At 35.6% G+C, this 16,253-nt stretch overlaps 1 protein-coding gene across 6 annotated transcripts in view; it reads left to right on the top strand.

Annotated features, from left to right (window-relative positions):
• Nucleotides 1-16,253, top strand: part of LOC148273580 (zinc finger protein castor homolog 1-like) — an 89,386-nt gene that overhangs the window by 30,896 nt on the left and 42,237 nt on the right. The gene's annotated exons all lie outside the window — the stretch shown is intronic.

Raw genomic sequence — 16,253 nt, 5'->3', positions numbered from 1 at the left:
CTGGACAATATCCAAAAACCGGGATAGCTGAAAAACTGAAAGGAAGCAGGGTGAGGTAGTATGCTCACGTCACGCGTAGAGATAAGGACTAAAGAAGAAGAGCGCTCAACATCCCAGCTGAAGCTAGAGATAAAGGCTGACCCCCGATGGTGGTGGAACATGGTGGTCTACCGTTGAAAAGAACTTGGCAGAGCAGAATGTTCCCACTGGGACAACAGAAGATTCTGGCGCTTGCGTACACGGAGACCAGACCCTGGATGAACCGGGATATGGGGGCCGGGAGAAGAAGAGTGTTCAATAATAAAATAATACATTGTAATTTAAATCATTGTAAATTTTAGTTATAACACAAACATTTTTTATTAACTAACTAAAGGTAATAAATAAATGAACAGTTGCCAACTCGTCACACGAGAAAATGTTATGAATAATGTATATTTGTACTTTGTGAATTAAAAAAAAGTTGTGTTTTGTTGAAAGATACGAACGTAATGATCATGCAAAAACTGTAGGCGAATATTTTGGTTACCTGATTATAAAGATCCGGTTTCAATAAATAAAATGCTTGTATCACATGTCAAAATAGTGAATAATTTGATAGGAATTGGTCTCTTACAAATGTCACGTTTAAATCGATCGCATTCTCCGCCTTTACTGGCCCCGGGGCCCGGGGCACGCGGCGCACGGCCATAGAAGACAATTTTATTTAAAAAACTAATATAAAAGATTTCGAAATTTATTTGGGATAATGTCAGAACGGTCCTTTTATGGACCTCTGGTACCTACAAATTACCGTACTTGAAGTTAACAGATCTTTTTACATCGCATATTGATTTAACTTTTGTTTATACATTTTATATTTTTGTCCGAATCCACGAAGCAAATCTATATTTATGACCTATTGCTAGCTAGTTCAAATTTAATTATCAATAATTACATCAATCTGATTCCTAAGATACCTTAAAGCTTTATTAGTCATTTGACGGTCGATATGAACATTAAAATTTTTGACAAAAAAATAATTGTAGAAATTGAGTATTTCAAAAAATTTACTATTTCTAAAAAAAAAACAAATCAACAAAATTTCATAAAAAAGGGGTTCGAACTATTTTTTTACAATTGTTATTAATTTTTAACGAGTATTTAAATGGGCCCTATTTAACCTGAAAAACTCAGTAATATTTTGGCGACCACAAAAATGCTCGTATTTCTTATCAAAATTAAAAATGGTAGAATTAAATATACAACTTTTTATTTATTCTGTTATCTACAAATTGTTGCAACTTATTTTTTCTTAACACTTTTTTTTATATGTTTAACAATGTACCTAAATTTATTTAAATTTCGAAAAGCTTAATCTGCCGGACATTTGTCTTAGTTACTATTTAGTAATCGTATATTAATTTAAGGATGTTTTTTATCATAAAAACAATTGATTGTATTCATCAAATTATAATTTTAATTTGTTCGCTTGATTTCGGAATAACGGAATTATAAAATTGATAAATATGGTATAATTTCTATTTTGAGCGAAGAATTATGAAGATAGCACCTTTTGAGCATAAATCCAATGTACTATGCAGAGTACGTCGTTAAAAGTGGAATGAAGATAAATGAATCTCCGCTTACAAGATTAGAACTGATTTGTTTGATAACAATCCATGATTGTACACTGCAATTTGTGTGGAAATGCAGTGTTATGTGCATTATAAGGTGCAAGCTAAGAAGACGAATCAATTTTCTCCCGATCGTTTTATTATTGAGCGTATTCGAAATATTCGACGGAATGAATTTCGACAAAAAGTGGATCAAAAAACCGTCGCCCTGACATCGCTATTAACCGCTTGATCGATGCGACGTCTTCCGAACCGTCTCTCGGAGGACCCAGCGCCCAGCGCCCAGCATCCAACATGGCCGCCCGCGCCTGCGCCCGCAATAGGCGGGAAACGTGAACCCAAATGTCAGATGACAATGAGAATGAAAGATGATCGGAGGAGTCGGCAGAGGTCGGGAGTCGGGAGACGAATATCATTATACTTCCATCGGTCTAGGTACTCGAAGTGGATAATATAGTACAATGGTTACAATAATCTGGCCGAGTTTTAACTTAGATTTTACCCATTTCCAAAATGAAATTTTCGCTTCCACGCTTTCCTTTAAACTTTCAGCGGATTTTCTTGCAACGATTCATTATATAATAGCGTTGCAGATACGTTTATCTCTACAAATACGGAAAACCCTTTGACAAGGGAATATAGAAGTGTTTTAATGGCATTTAAATAACTGAGTAAAATTATCGTAGTATCGTTTAATTTTTAAAGCGAGGTTTTTCAAAATCTTTTAAATTCAAACTGCATTTATTTTTATAAATTTTCATACTTTTATTATTCTACACTTTCATTTTCGATAAATAAATGTTCAAAGAGCTGCACACCAAGGATCTGGATAAATTACTAGGTTGAAGATAAGGTGCTATAAAATATCCAAAATCATTGTGTAAAACTACGCTTTTAGAAACAAATATTTCTTCTCGGATATTTTGGGAATCGAACCCCTGACTTCATGGACGGTAGTCAAATGCGTTAACCATTATATCACAAAGTGAAAGACGTAATTTTAAACTTTGCAAACTCAGTTTTTATGTGCGGTAAAAACATTTGATTATGGATGTAAATGAATAATATTAGTGTAGGTACAATATATAATACTAGTGTGTGTGTGTGTGTGTGCGTATTGTAGTTTAGACTTCCACTTATACATATTTAAGAAACATAATTATTGAAATTATTCTTTCAGCTAAAAAATGTTCGCCTATGGTGTTATAAATGAATCGAATCTTTCATTCTCCTAATGTACACCGTGGTCACAAATGAGGAAGTTTAATGGCATTAAAAAAACACGTATTTCTGTTAATAGACTATCGCACTAATCGAAATAAAATATGTTTTTATGTATCGTGTTATCATCACTATGATTTTTTTAAAGTTTTGTAATTTTGAAAATCCCCATCGAAACTTTGAAATCGCACCGTCCGCCACGTGGTGAGTTCTGATCAGTGAGTGATCAAAACATACATCCGAACGGTGAAATGTAACTGACAAGAGCGAAGAAACACGGTTTAGCTGACGTTTATTGCGCGAACCGCTGACTTGCGGGTATTCTACGACATCGTTTTACATGATCGGATTAGTTTGTAGGAACGAAAGTTCGTTTTTGTTTCTGACATTTAAAAGTTGAACCCCGTACAATTACAATTTGCAACACGCTAAACGTCGAAAATCAAGGCAACCCCGAAAATTTGACAACCGTATATTCGGTATTCTTATATACCACATACGTCACATTGGTAATTTAAAAATGCATGAGTGATTCATTTCCGATTTCTTACAAAATGATTTTTCTATGCCCAATAATTATTTATTATTCAAAAACAAATCATTTTAACCTTAACCCATTATTTTCTATATTATTAAAGATATTAAAGTTATTAGATGCAATGTGCAGTGTACACTAGCTACTCTGCTACTCTTCCCCGGGAAGGGAGAGCTAATGAAAGCGTTTCTGTTTACCCCTCCGCGGCCAATTAGCATAATCAGAGAAGCGAAGTTAGTTTGCGAGCATCCTGTACCGCGCGCAGTTCCCTAAGATGGGAGACGTTGATGGATTGACAGCGTCGGCCGGCCTTGACTATTTTAATGGAAAATGTACATATTTCTATGAAATCCAACGCCGCCATTATGATTATTACCGAATTATTATTTTATGTATGTACGAGTTCGCTTGCTGCTGCGCTGTACGCGACGAATACGCCGTCGTTTTACCTTTATCCAAAATTCATTAGTTTTCGTCGATTTTCATTTGAAATACTTCGTCCACAACCATTCAGATATAATATACTAGAGATAACACTTCATACAAATCCGAGCTAAAAAGTTGTCCCCGAAGGACAGGGATTGACTAGCGGAGATAGCAAGTATCGTCACGTTGACTTTGACAAGCAAAACAAGTAGCACAGTAAAAAGCACGGACGGCTTACATTGGTCTACTGTAAGTTCTATTCGGTATGTCGCTCCCTTCCCCATACGCGTCACTTTTATTTATCGTTTCGCTTTACGCCCGACTAACTGAGCAGGACGGAGAGGGAGATAACTCACGAATTCTAACATATTAATAAGACATTTTTAACACTAAAATAGCTATTTTAAACAAGTATCGATTAAGAGAAGAACACTAATTGCCGGTGAAAGGTTCCATCATACCATTCCTTTTCTAGATCGATTTGTGCAGCATCTTAGCTTACATATCGGCATTTTAGTAATTTCGAGGAGAAAATTAGCCGGCGAACGCTCGCAACAGACTAAAATGCCTTCTATTAAACATATGCCAGCTGGCCGCAGGTTGAGGGAACATATTTAGAACTCTTATGTTTACTCTAGTTATACCTCAATGTCCACAACTCGAATATGCTAACTCCGCAGTGAAGCGTCGTTGCGAGTCATTTGTAATTGTATATCTTCGAGGTCCCGGGTTCGATTTCTGGGAAGGATGAGAAGAAATATTGACTCTGTCCCTGGACTGGCGGCTGAAGCGTAAGACGGACCACTTTATGTTTCTGCCACCCGGTAACAGATAATTCTGTATTAGAGAGGTAAACTACAGTATCTTCAAAAACACAACTTTTCAGATCAGACAACTTAGTGATTTTTCAACAATATTTTGAGTATGTCCAAATGTCTGGAAACATGCTGGATTTCCTCCTTAGGGAGTTATTTAGATCTAACGGTGAATGTTACGCAGTGTGTAACGTGACCTCTGAAACCAGCCAATGACAGGTCATAAGCCCTGTAAATGCCCAGATCTCTACACTTTCTTCTCCAAAATATTCACCATCTCTGTTGTGAATTGTAAATCTTAATAACTCCCTAGCGAGTAAAATCCAGTATTTTGTGTACAAACATTTGAACACACTCAAAATATTATAAATAGCGGTTAGTTTCGTCCAATCGGAATCCGTCAATGTCGGTTTGTACCTACCCGTATTTGTATCTGTAGACAAAAACATCTTTAACAATCTTGCACACGATTTTGTAATCAACAAAAAATATCTTTTCGTCCACTCATTTGTTTACTTGCAAATTAATGTGTTTTCCTAGAAAAATTAGCCGAGCTTCGTCGTGTATTTTTTTATTGTTGGGGAATTTCATCGCTTTAGGAATTAATTTTACAGAACTGCAATTACTAATCAAACATACCGTCACACCGTTGCCACGCTGGAGCAGGCGGAGAGGATAGAACGCCATATCACTACGTCTTTGCTCACGGACTTTTTCCGCTTCACGCTTCCGCCACATTCACAGGTCCACCTTCGAGTATCGGTCAGATTCAGGCATGGCGTGTCTTTCTCGGTGTTCCTCGTTTTCCGCGCGCATCAACATTCGCTTCTCAAATTTTACGGGCCGATCTTTCGCCGTCCATTCGTGATTTTGTGGATAGCGCTCATCCCGGCCCCACATAATGCGCGGATCTCGACATTTACGCGCAAATTATTATGAAATACGCAGGTGGTTTTTCAAACGACTTAAACCGTGAAAAGTTGCCAAAACTTTAAAGAACCGCATATTTATTAAATTAAAGTTCCTAAATCGCTCAAAACACAACACTTCGGCATAATGTGATTCGAACTAACGTTGAAGTCCGAGAACGGATGCAGCAGCCTCCTACGAGGGGCGTCTCGAGGATGCGGTGGCGGACCTGGCTCGTGCGCGTGCCGCGCATGCCTCGGGAGAACATGACATAGCCCGAGTTGCCTCTTCTTTACACCCGCGCGTCCCGGAAGGCCGTCGAAGACGATCTATTCGGCGGAACTGAGGGATGCGGGGTGGATGTGAGAGGAGGCGAGAATGCCGGCTGGTAATTAGGTCTCCCGGAGGCATCTGGTGATGTCCACATGTTCCGCGAGAAGAATTAAGATGAAGAAATGAACGAAGATTTTCGAAATAAAAAATTAGGAGAAATGTTAAATACTGTATTTTTCGGACCGTAAGACGCACTTTTTGCTTAGAAAGTTCGACCGAAAATTAGGGTGCGTCATATGGCCCGATGTGTCCTATTGTCCGCAAAATGCGGTTTAATCAGCTGCAAGTTACAAGCTCACACTTTTAAAATGATAAAAAATAATGCCCTTCGAAATTCGTTACCTCCGCGGCCGCAGTCCGCAAATCTCTCGCGCATAATTTGAACACAGCGATAATGAAATGATATCGCAAAAGGCAATTTCGATTAGTGAATATTGCGAATCGAAACAAAGGATATGAATCACGGAGAAGTCTGGGAATATAATAAACACGTTTGTTTTTAGTTCAATTCTGTGTTATCGCACGTGCGACACTTTCAATCATCAGTCGTGTTATTTCAACAATTACCTGCCTCACTTTACTTCGACAATTTAGCGGTGAATAATGCGAGAAAATGAGTCATCGAACACATTGTAGTAAAAAGTCAATACATCGCGCTGTGTCCAAAAGTCCGCCCCCTGTACGACATACCGCCTGCGCGTATGCGCGGAGTGGCCGCGCAATGTTGCCAGACCGCGAACAATATAGTATCATAACATAATTATGAGATAATTTTGTGTTAAGTTATGTTATGTCGGCCTCGTGGTGTAATGGTCAGTGCGTTTGCGTATCATGCGAGAGGTCCCGGGTTGGATTCCCGGCATGGTCGATATGGAATATGTATTTGAAAATGTGTTTAATCGATATTTCTTAGTCCCTGGACTGAAGCGTAAGACTGATCACCTTACCTTCCTGTGGATGCCTAGAGTTCTATATTACCCCTGTAAAATGTTCTCCATGTCTCCGCGGTGGCCCTTTCCGCGATATTAGATAATCTGTAAACCCGTATAGTGTAAGAAGGTAAGGGGGTAAGGAATGTGTGGCATAAGTCGGTTTTGGCGCCCAAATTAGCGGCGCGTTTCCAATCCGCGATCGCCATAAACTCCGCCAGAAACTGTCAAATCGGCCGCCATTTCCCATATTTACTGCCAGAACGGCCTCTCTATAGCCAACTCAATTATACATATATTAGGTATATTACTCCCAACTACCGACCGTCCGCCCCACCCTGCCCTACCCAGCCTCACCGCACCTGACCTCGCCCTGTATCGAATCATATTTGTATGGGGTAGTTCAAGGAATACCGACTTTTATATCCCTACCCGTTTATCATATACCTACCCGATTCAAATTTTTGTGTGTTTCAATAATTTGCATTTATTCCACGTTCAATTTTTAATCTGGTATTTAATTTTTTATATTATATACGGCGTTTTCACTCTTTTACAGCGTATTCTTTTTTTAAATATTTTTCTATGGCCTATTTCTAAATACTGTACTTTTTTTCATTTCATTCAAACATTTTTCGGTATATGGTATGACATTTTACGCTATTTATTTATTTAATCGGCGGACTTATGCAGTCCATTCTCGCGATGGTAAATACAATTTCTTATAATTAATACGAGTACTAATCAAATAAAATACAACTAAAAAAAATTAAAGCTAGGAAAAAAAAAGAATTACTACCCCGAGACAAGATCCGGTATTTCTTAGTGTTTTTTTAAATCTATAAAGACTTGCACCAAAAACCTCCAGATCTTGTCTCGAGTTTGCAATACGTCTCAATCGGGATATCGGTGGATGCAAGCCATAGTTTGTGCTGGGTTGATCGAGGATCTGCACATTATTATTTCGCAACTGGCGGATTGGAATTTAATTTGTTTATAAGTTCGAATAAACCGACTTAATATTTAGTTACGCGTTGACCGTTGACCGTTGGCCGTTGACCAGTTTCGAGGCTACTTTCTCATCATCAGAAAGAAACCTTTCTTACAATATTTTATAGTAGAAATAGAAACGCTAGTAATCCTAAGCCGGTTTTTCCTAATGATGAGGAACTGTAAGGTATAACTTAAAATTTAAGTGGATTATGCGAATCTATAAACAAACACTGTAGGCACTTGCATTGTTTAATACTGTACATATTTTTTTTTATTGTTTTTATATTTTATTTGATTTACAAATACGTGAAAGCATTATGGGTGTGAAAGTAAAGGAATAAATAAAAACATACGCACTTAATTTACTCACACGCTTAAGAATCACTCAATTAGAGTTGCGCTGAACTCAACATTTAAAAATACTTATTTATAAATGTTAACATTTTTTTTTTCTTTGAAAAATCACAAAATACGTCACGTTCTTCAATTTAAATGTAAAGTTGAGATCGAAGAATAAGTAAGATATTTTGAAACACCGTGACAATTTAGGAAAAAAAGTATTCTTTCTTTCAACCCGAAGGTAAGATTATCAGTTAAACTCTTTATTCGTAAGAATAAAAAACTGTTGTGAAAATCATCCTTACAAATACATATCTCATGTCGACCTATCCGGGAATAGAGCCCGAGATATTATGCGCGGCATCCACTACACCGAGAGGTGAATTGTTTATGTGGAGAAATTAACATTGCTTCGAAAAATAACAACAGAGATGGACAACATTTAAGAGGAGAAAATGTGGAAATCCAGACATTTACAGGGCTCATGACCTGTCATTGGCTAGTTTAGGTGACCACATTACACACTGAAACATTCGCCATTTTTGAACATCCGTATTTCTTCAATTCATCGATCTGTTTATTTTAGGGAAGTCCTCAGGGGTGAAAGCGAGTCTTTGTCTACGAAGATTTGGACACACTCAAAATATTGTAACTAAACCAATCGGTCACATAAAAAAAAAAAAAACCATTTAGTTAATAAATAATAATATGAAGAAATTTTAAACAGATCAATTTATGGGCTTTAGAATATTTAACCTGTAATTATATAAAGACAAACGAAATACAAATATCAATTTCACCAAACTCGTTACCTAGCCGCTGGCCGGTGGCCGGTGTAGTCTAAGTTTGGTGAATTGAAATAATAATTATGACTACAATATTTGGGCAAATTCGAAATACCCTGAACTACTCATTAACAAATAATAGTACTTTTGCGAACATGTTTTGAATGTCCCTCTATAAAATGTGAGTAATAATGTTTCGGACGCATTCTTCGGTGGATCGTATTGTGCGGGAGAGGGACGGGATGTGTATCACCGTGCGCTGCAGGACTGCAGTGTGCCGCACGAGTGCGTGCGTGTGCGTGTGCGTGTGCGTGTGCGCGTGCGCGCGTGCGTGTGTGTGCACCGCATACCCCGCCGGATACACGCGAGGAGGATGAGGAATCGTACTTACTGGCGCATTATTCAAATAAGATTTCAGGGGCGGAAAATATATTAGTGCAAATACTTCTTATTTAAAAACCGTATTCGATGTTTTTTTATTATTATTTCGCATATTAAATGCACGCCGTCGCTGATTCTTTCGAAGATTTGGAATACAATATTTTTTTAAAGATGTTTCTTTACCGCAATATTTAATAATGAAATGCTCTCCCGGCAGAGGTGCGAAACTGTGAATGTTGTTGTGAGTGATGTTTCGGAAAAAACTCAAAACCCACTTGTTCTCTAAATCATTTGAATAAATCCGTAGCATGTGATAACTAAGTTAAATGTATTTTTATTAAATTACAAATTAAAAAGTTAAAATTGAATTTATGTCTTTCTATACGAAAATTACGATATTTATTTATATATTAACGGTTTAAAGAACCTTTTACAATAAAAAGTTTTACAGAAATGATCGCAGCAATGAACAATTCATTATGTTATACATAATATGAAATATAGTTGAATAATTAAAACTAAACAACTAAGTGAAAGTAAAATATATAAGAAAAAACAACAAAAAAGTAAAAAAGAAACATGTTTAAGATGACTAATAGAAGATAACAATTAACGTGAGAAAATCTTATGTTCTAAATATAAACATATGAAAGTTAAGTTGAGAATAATTTAACATAAACATAAAGTGGCTAGTATTTAATATTTAACTAGGTAAAAACGTAATATTACGAAATTTAAGTCGATGAGTTTTCCTGGCATTTAAAAGGAGATCCCGTAGCTTTTGAAACACGCTGAACGTTAAAAAACATGGCTAACTCGTGATTGGTTCACCTTAACCTGTGACATTTAGTTTACTGTTTAGTAGTTCATTTTTACAAAATTAAATGCTCTAATTTTAACAGCGTATGAGAAAAATAAATATCTAATTTCACGTAGCGCTGAATTTTCTCATTACGCCTTTTAATCTTATGGTTATATTATAATATAATACATACAGGTATAATAAACATAGGATCAATATATATGACAACAACTTATTACAACAGAGTTGGAAATTTTGGCAATTTATTTATGAATGGAATATGGATGTCTAGGCATTTACAGAGCTTCGTGTCTTTTGCTATCATGATAAAATGTGTTAGCGATTAAATCAGCGTATTTTTATTCAGATTCTCTCACCATTTTGTTTGTATTTTTTTGTACCACAATGTTCACAGCACCCGCATTTAATGTTTGCGATCTCACCGGGAATCTAATCCGGAACCCTCCGTGTGACAAGAGTCCCAGCCATTACATCACAGGGCCATTTTAAAATGAAAATAATTGAAGTTCTATATCCTATAGAAATTTTCTTTGCCTGAAAAGCGCCCGTAAAAGTTTCAGTTTTCAGTGCCGAAACACGGCGATTATTGACAAAAAAATGCTACGTGTAATTAATTTGTAATACGAAAAATTCTCTTGAACTCTTGTCCGTCTGTTTTGTTCTCGTCCCATATAAGGAAAGTGGCAAATCACAAATCTAAATAGTAAATAGTAGACTAACTCGAGAGAACCGAAAACAGTGTCATGACGAGAGGTAATTTCGCCTTTGTTCGATAGGGATCGTGTTGAGATCTGGGTTAGGACTTAACCAGTAGTGTCTTGATAATTTGATGTTCCTCTGTGTTTTGGTAAACGTATTGTTTTTCTTTTATTGCTTGAGTGCACGTTGAATAGGGAAAAATTATTCTAATGTTTCATATATTTATTTGGGTTTTGTGTCGTTGTTTGATTTGTTTGTATTACTACGTTCTTCTTCCCTTTTGAAGCGGGATCTGGAGCGTGCGGTTGCGGTCTCAATTTTGGAACCAACACTGTATTCCTTCAACGTCATACTGGAAAATAAGAAAAATGTGATTTTACTGACTGTGTATATTTGATTGATCACAAATTGACAATACTGCAGTGAGCGGTAGAATAAAAGCTTTTGAAAATTCTGTGTTTTGTTATTTCCGCGGTTTGATTGTAAAGAAATATAAAATTTTAGCTCGATTAGTTTTTAAAAAAATTGATAGTGTATATGCTAAACTGAAGAAAGACACACGTTTTTTAACAGTTTCCTGAAAGGGGTGGGTGCTTTCATTAAAAATACGAAAAAATAAAATAAAATAGAAATATGTGATTTTAGTATAAAGCAGGTAGTTAACAAAACCAATTTGACGTGTGAAATTGCGAGGAAATATTCGTGCCAGCTTCGCTAGATACAAAAATACATGTATAAAATTTGAAAACACCAGCAAAAAATTAAGGAAGTGTTTTTTTTTAAACGCTAAAAGAAATTTCTAAGAAGGATAGTCTGTCCTCTCCCTGGAAGAGTACGGAATACCCTCGCAATACATATCTCACCGGGGCCATAATTCCATCTATACCTACCTGATATAATGTGTAATGTAGAATCGTACAAGACTCAGATTACAATATAACAAACCGACACATCTTGTACTGTGGAATATGACAGGGCGGGGCGGGGGACATTGGGACGAGCGATGGGGCATAATGCATAATATTGTAGGGTTCTTTCCAAACTTATCAATTTACAAAATATTGAAAATGGAGATTTATATCGTATAGATTCGGGGGTGCAAACATGTTTAGATATTTATTTTGTTTATTGTTATTAATTACAAATTTTGGGTGTATTTGTGGTTAAGTCGATTATTTTTCTAAACGATATGAATATACTGGAAATAGTTTGCTTTGAAAAAAAAATGTTCCCAAAATTAACTATTGTCAGTTTTGGAAAAATTCAAAACAAAAAAATGAGTTTTTCAAATATTTTTTTTTGGACAGACTTAATTTTTTGCGGGACTTAAAATATTCGTCGAGCCTTTTTAACTGTAATTACATGTTTTTTTTTATACTTCAAACAGTATAATAAAAAATAACGATTCCAGAAAAAGTTTGAATTTGTAAAAGACGTTTCGGCTGCCATTGCAAAAGCCATCGTCAGGGTAAACTAAGTATTTTGTAGAAAAAATATATGTTTAAGTACTAGTAGGCTGTACCGTGCCGCAGTCGGGAGCGGGCATATTCCGTGTCATTTTTGTAGTGCGTAGCGCCGGGAACCACGTTGACTTTAATTTTAGCCCGTTTGGGTGTTTGCGTATTTCAATTGCCTCTTTTATTATTCACGCACCGTAATTTCTGGGTTAATGCAAAATCTTCGGTTCGAAGGCGAAAATATGTCCCGCGTTTGTAATGTACTAGTGATTTACGGTGCAAATCACTAGTACATAAACACAACAGAACTCTCAGTTTGCCCTGAAGATTCCCGCAATGGTAGCCGAAACGTCGGAACGAATCCAACTTATACGAGATCTTGACTTCTTATACTTATAATAGATCTTGATAGTGCCCGGGAAAACCTACGCGCCTATTTGTAAATATGTAGTTAGTTTTGAAAACAAACTTACAACGATTTTTTTATTATCACTCGAATTCTTACACTATGCTCTTTTGTTTTACAATCAGTACTTTTCACATAAATATAAAGTGCAGAGAAAATCACATTACAGACATAATGTAAATATAACGTCTTACTATTTTTGAAATGTTTTTATATATATATGTCCCGTGGCTAGAGCCTCGGACTCACGGCTCAAAGGTCTGCGATTCGTATCCCACTTTACCCCAAATTGATTCCTGTTTTTTAATGATGAGTTATTTACAACTCGTTAATATTTATTTTTTTGAAATTGTCTCACTTTTAGGAAAAAAATTGTGGAAGTAAATGCATTTACAGCACTTAAATTGGTCATTTCTGCGCCCGAGTGGATGAAGAATACCTACAGTTTTCTGCGAGAAATGAAAACAGAACCCTAGACCCTCGTGTTTTTGTATCGTTAAGAGTCGACGGCTGCTCTAACTTAGCTGAGTAAAAATCCCGAAAAGATAAATTGAGTGGAGCAAAGTGGCTGGCGCGTTCGCCATGATTTTTTGTTTTAATCCGAAGTCACTCGCTTAATCCGAGTTTGTTACCCAGGTAGAGCATACGGTATCCAAAAAATCTTTCCAAGCTTTCTGTCTCCGGCCAACTTTCGTGTGGCATCGTAGGACAGGTCCGCGTCTCGTCAAATTAATTTACGATCAAAAATATTTTAAAAAATTTAGATTTTATAATGAATATTTCGCAATATTTCTTTAAATAAATATACTCTACAATAATCAACCGTTGCGATGGAAGAATTTAAGATATAAGGATGTTAAACATAGGTAGAATGACGACTTAAAATTCCTTCACAGCTTGGAAAGGGATATCTTAAACCTACCCATGACTACCTTGCGATTAAATAATATTTAAATACATTATTTTATGATTTAAACATTCAAGTTTTTAAAGTGAAAATTATTCGCTGCGATGAAACCGGTCACTGGTTTTTCCAAATTAAATATTTAAGTATCCCTCGTCTCATTTCTATGATAAATGTTATGGTATAAATTAAAATTTCCCTTTAAAAATAAATCTCCGGTCGGTGCGAAATGGGTAGGTAATGAAGAATAAAATATTTTTAATTGTAATATTTAATAGTGTTGTCAACACGCTAACATTAATGGAATGATAATAATGTTCTTAACAAGGAAATAAGAATTTAACAATGCATTTATTAAATTATCAATACGGCTCAAAATAGCGTGAATTAATCACGCCATTTAGCCGCATTTGAATAGAGAGCCGCGTAAACAATGTGCCGCGAAATCGCAATTACCGCGTGTAAAAGGTCGTAACTCGCATGCCGAACGTGGCGCGATTTGACCTCTATTCGCAATAATTGAATATTTCATGATCAATTACTCGGTGTATTTTGGATTACCCGTTGAAGAGTGCATCGGAAAACGGCCCTTATCGCGCCGGGCGCAGATATCAATTTCGCTCGAAACGCCGACAGAGTACTTTAATTAAATTTATGAACGATGGTATGCGGTGCATTCATTGTATTAACATTATATTCTTTATTTATGATTGATTTAAGTATCACAATCGCTCGTACTTTTGTATTCTCGGTAAAAATATTATCAAAATGGAAGGGGTATTATTACATTAACATGTATGGAACTGCACAATGGCCAAATGGAGAGGGACGCCGCTATGCGGGCACGCACCCGCGGGAAAGAGACGGTGGATAAACCCGAAGAAATATTTTTAATATTGTGTTTCTTAAATATTAATTGCTTTAAAATGTATGTATTATTGTTCGATGTATGAGTGTGCATGAAGCGAGTATTAAAGATGGTTGTGGATGACTTTGCATATCTTTTTTCGGTCGGACAGTCGGACATGGAGGAATAACATTTTTATTGTTTTAGTGTGACGCGCTTAAGGGGTTAGTCCGAGCTGTTGTATTAACAAATATGTTTGTCGACATTAAATATTGTTTCCTTCCCATTATGTTGTATCCCAACTCGGCACAGGACTCTCGGCCTTTGCATGAATAAATAAATAAATAAAATGCTTACAAATATTTGTTTTAATCACAAGAAAGCATTTATTTCAATGGTGCATATGGCACTACATACTACAGATCGTAATACGACCATGAAATATTGCAGTTAAAAAACATGATATGTTTCATTTTTCATCATTTCCTAAAATTGCATCTGATGCTTAAAGCCGATGATCTTGTCTTAATTCAATGCCCTATGCATCTTTGCGTTGGAATATGGGTATTTGCGTATTTTGCTACCGTAAAAACATTTAGGGGAAGCGAAGAGAAACAGGGTGGTTAAGAAAAAACTCCTCACACTTACATTACACCCCGAGGTTGACTTTATACATATTTAATGCTGTTATTAGAGCACACTTAAAAAAAAATCTATGTGTACCCTACTTCAAAACATAAAATAAAATAAATATTAAAAAAACAAAATCAACTAAAAATATTGTAATTGTAATATTTAACATCTGCATTCCGAAACCGGTATGCCTATATTTTTCATGTGGTGATTTAAAACAAATTAGTTTATTTATGGGGGCCATTTTACACGACTTGTATTTTTATGAAAACAGTTTTAAATTATTTATTATATAAAATATACTCGTACTAATAAAATTCTTGAAAAAATAAATATACGGAACTTTTTGTGGAATGCTCGGCCCGTGGTTGGCTTGTTGGTTACAAATGGCCGCTCTATAGAAAAAAATCATTATAATGAAGATGACAATCAAAAAATCTCTTCTTAGAAAATTATTGGATTACAATATTCCATTTTCGAACGGCGCTCTCCGATTGGCCGAGACGAGATGTTGTTTTTTATCCCGTTTTCAAATACGAGTAGATTAAAATTAACCATTTTTATTCTAAGATTTTTAAAATATATTATGGCCTGTAAAAACTCCCACGTGCTGCGGAGGTCTGAATTGTGTTATTAGTTATATACGAGTATTAACAATCAAGAATATTTTGACTATGCACAAATATTTGTAGAGTATAATAACCCTTTACTGATTTTGTCAGTATGGATAAATAAAGACAACATTTTTGAGAAGGGAACAGGGGAGTCGAGGCATACACATTTTTTTTTGCAAAATATAATTTTTGTTTTTATTTTATTTTTATAACTTTATTTTATTAACATAAACGGCAAATGTGCCTTTTACAAACATTTATAATATTAACATATTTGGCTTAATATATATATATATTTATATATTTTTAAAAATATGAATTTCCTTATACCCAAGATTTATAAAAAAAATTAACCTAAAAATTATACAGCATATTCAGTAGAAAGTTTAAATAATAAAACATTCTACAGTAAAACAAAAAGAAAATCATAAGTACTGTTTCACACAAAAAACTGTATATTTTTGTGATTTAAAAAAAATATTTTGATTTTGGGGGCCATTTCCGACGAGTTATCAATAACTCGCCTTTAGAAAATGGAAACCAAGTTCTAGTGGTCAGGTTCGAACCTCGGACCTTTGATCCGCGAGT

This window comes from Micrasema longulum, unplaced genomic scaffold (assembly GCF_059751315.1).
Source record: "Micrasema longulum isolate JH-2025_06_02 unplaced genomic scaffold, ASM5975131v1 h1tg001906l, whole genome shotgun sequence".
Classification (NCBI taxonomy): domain Eukaryota; kingdom Metazoa; phylum Arthropoda; class Insecta; order Trichoptera; family Brachycentridae; genus Micrasema; species Micrasema longulum.
This window is presented reverse-complemented; position numbering and strand designations above follow the sequence as displayed.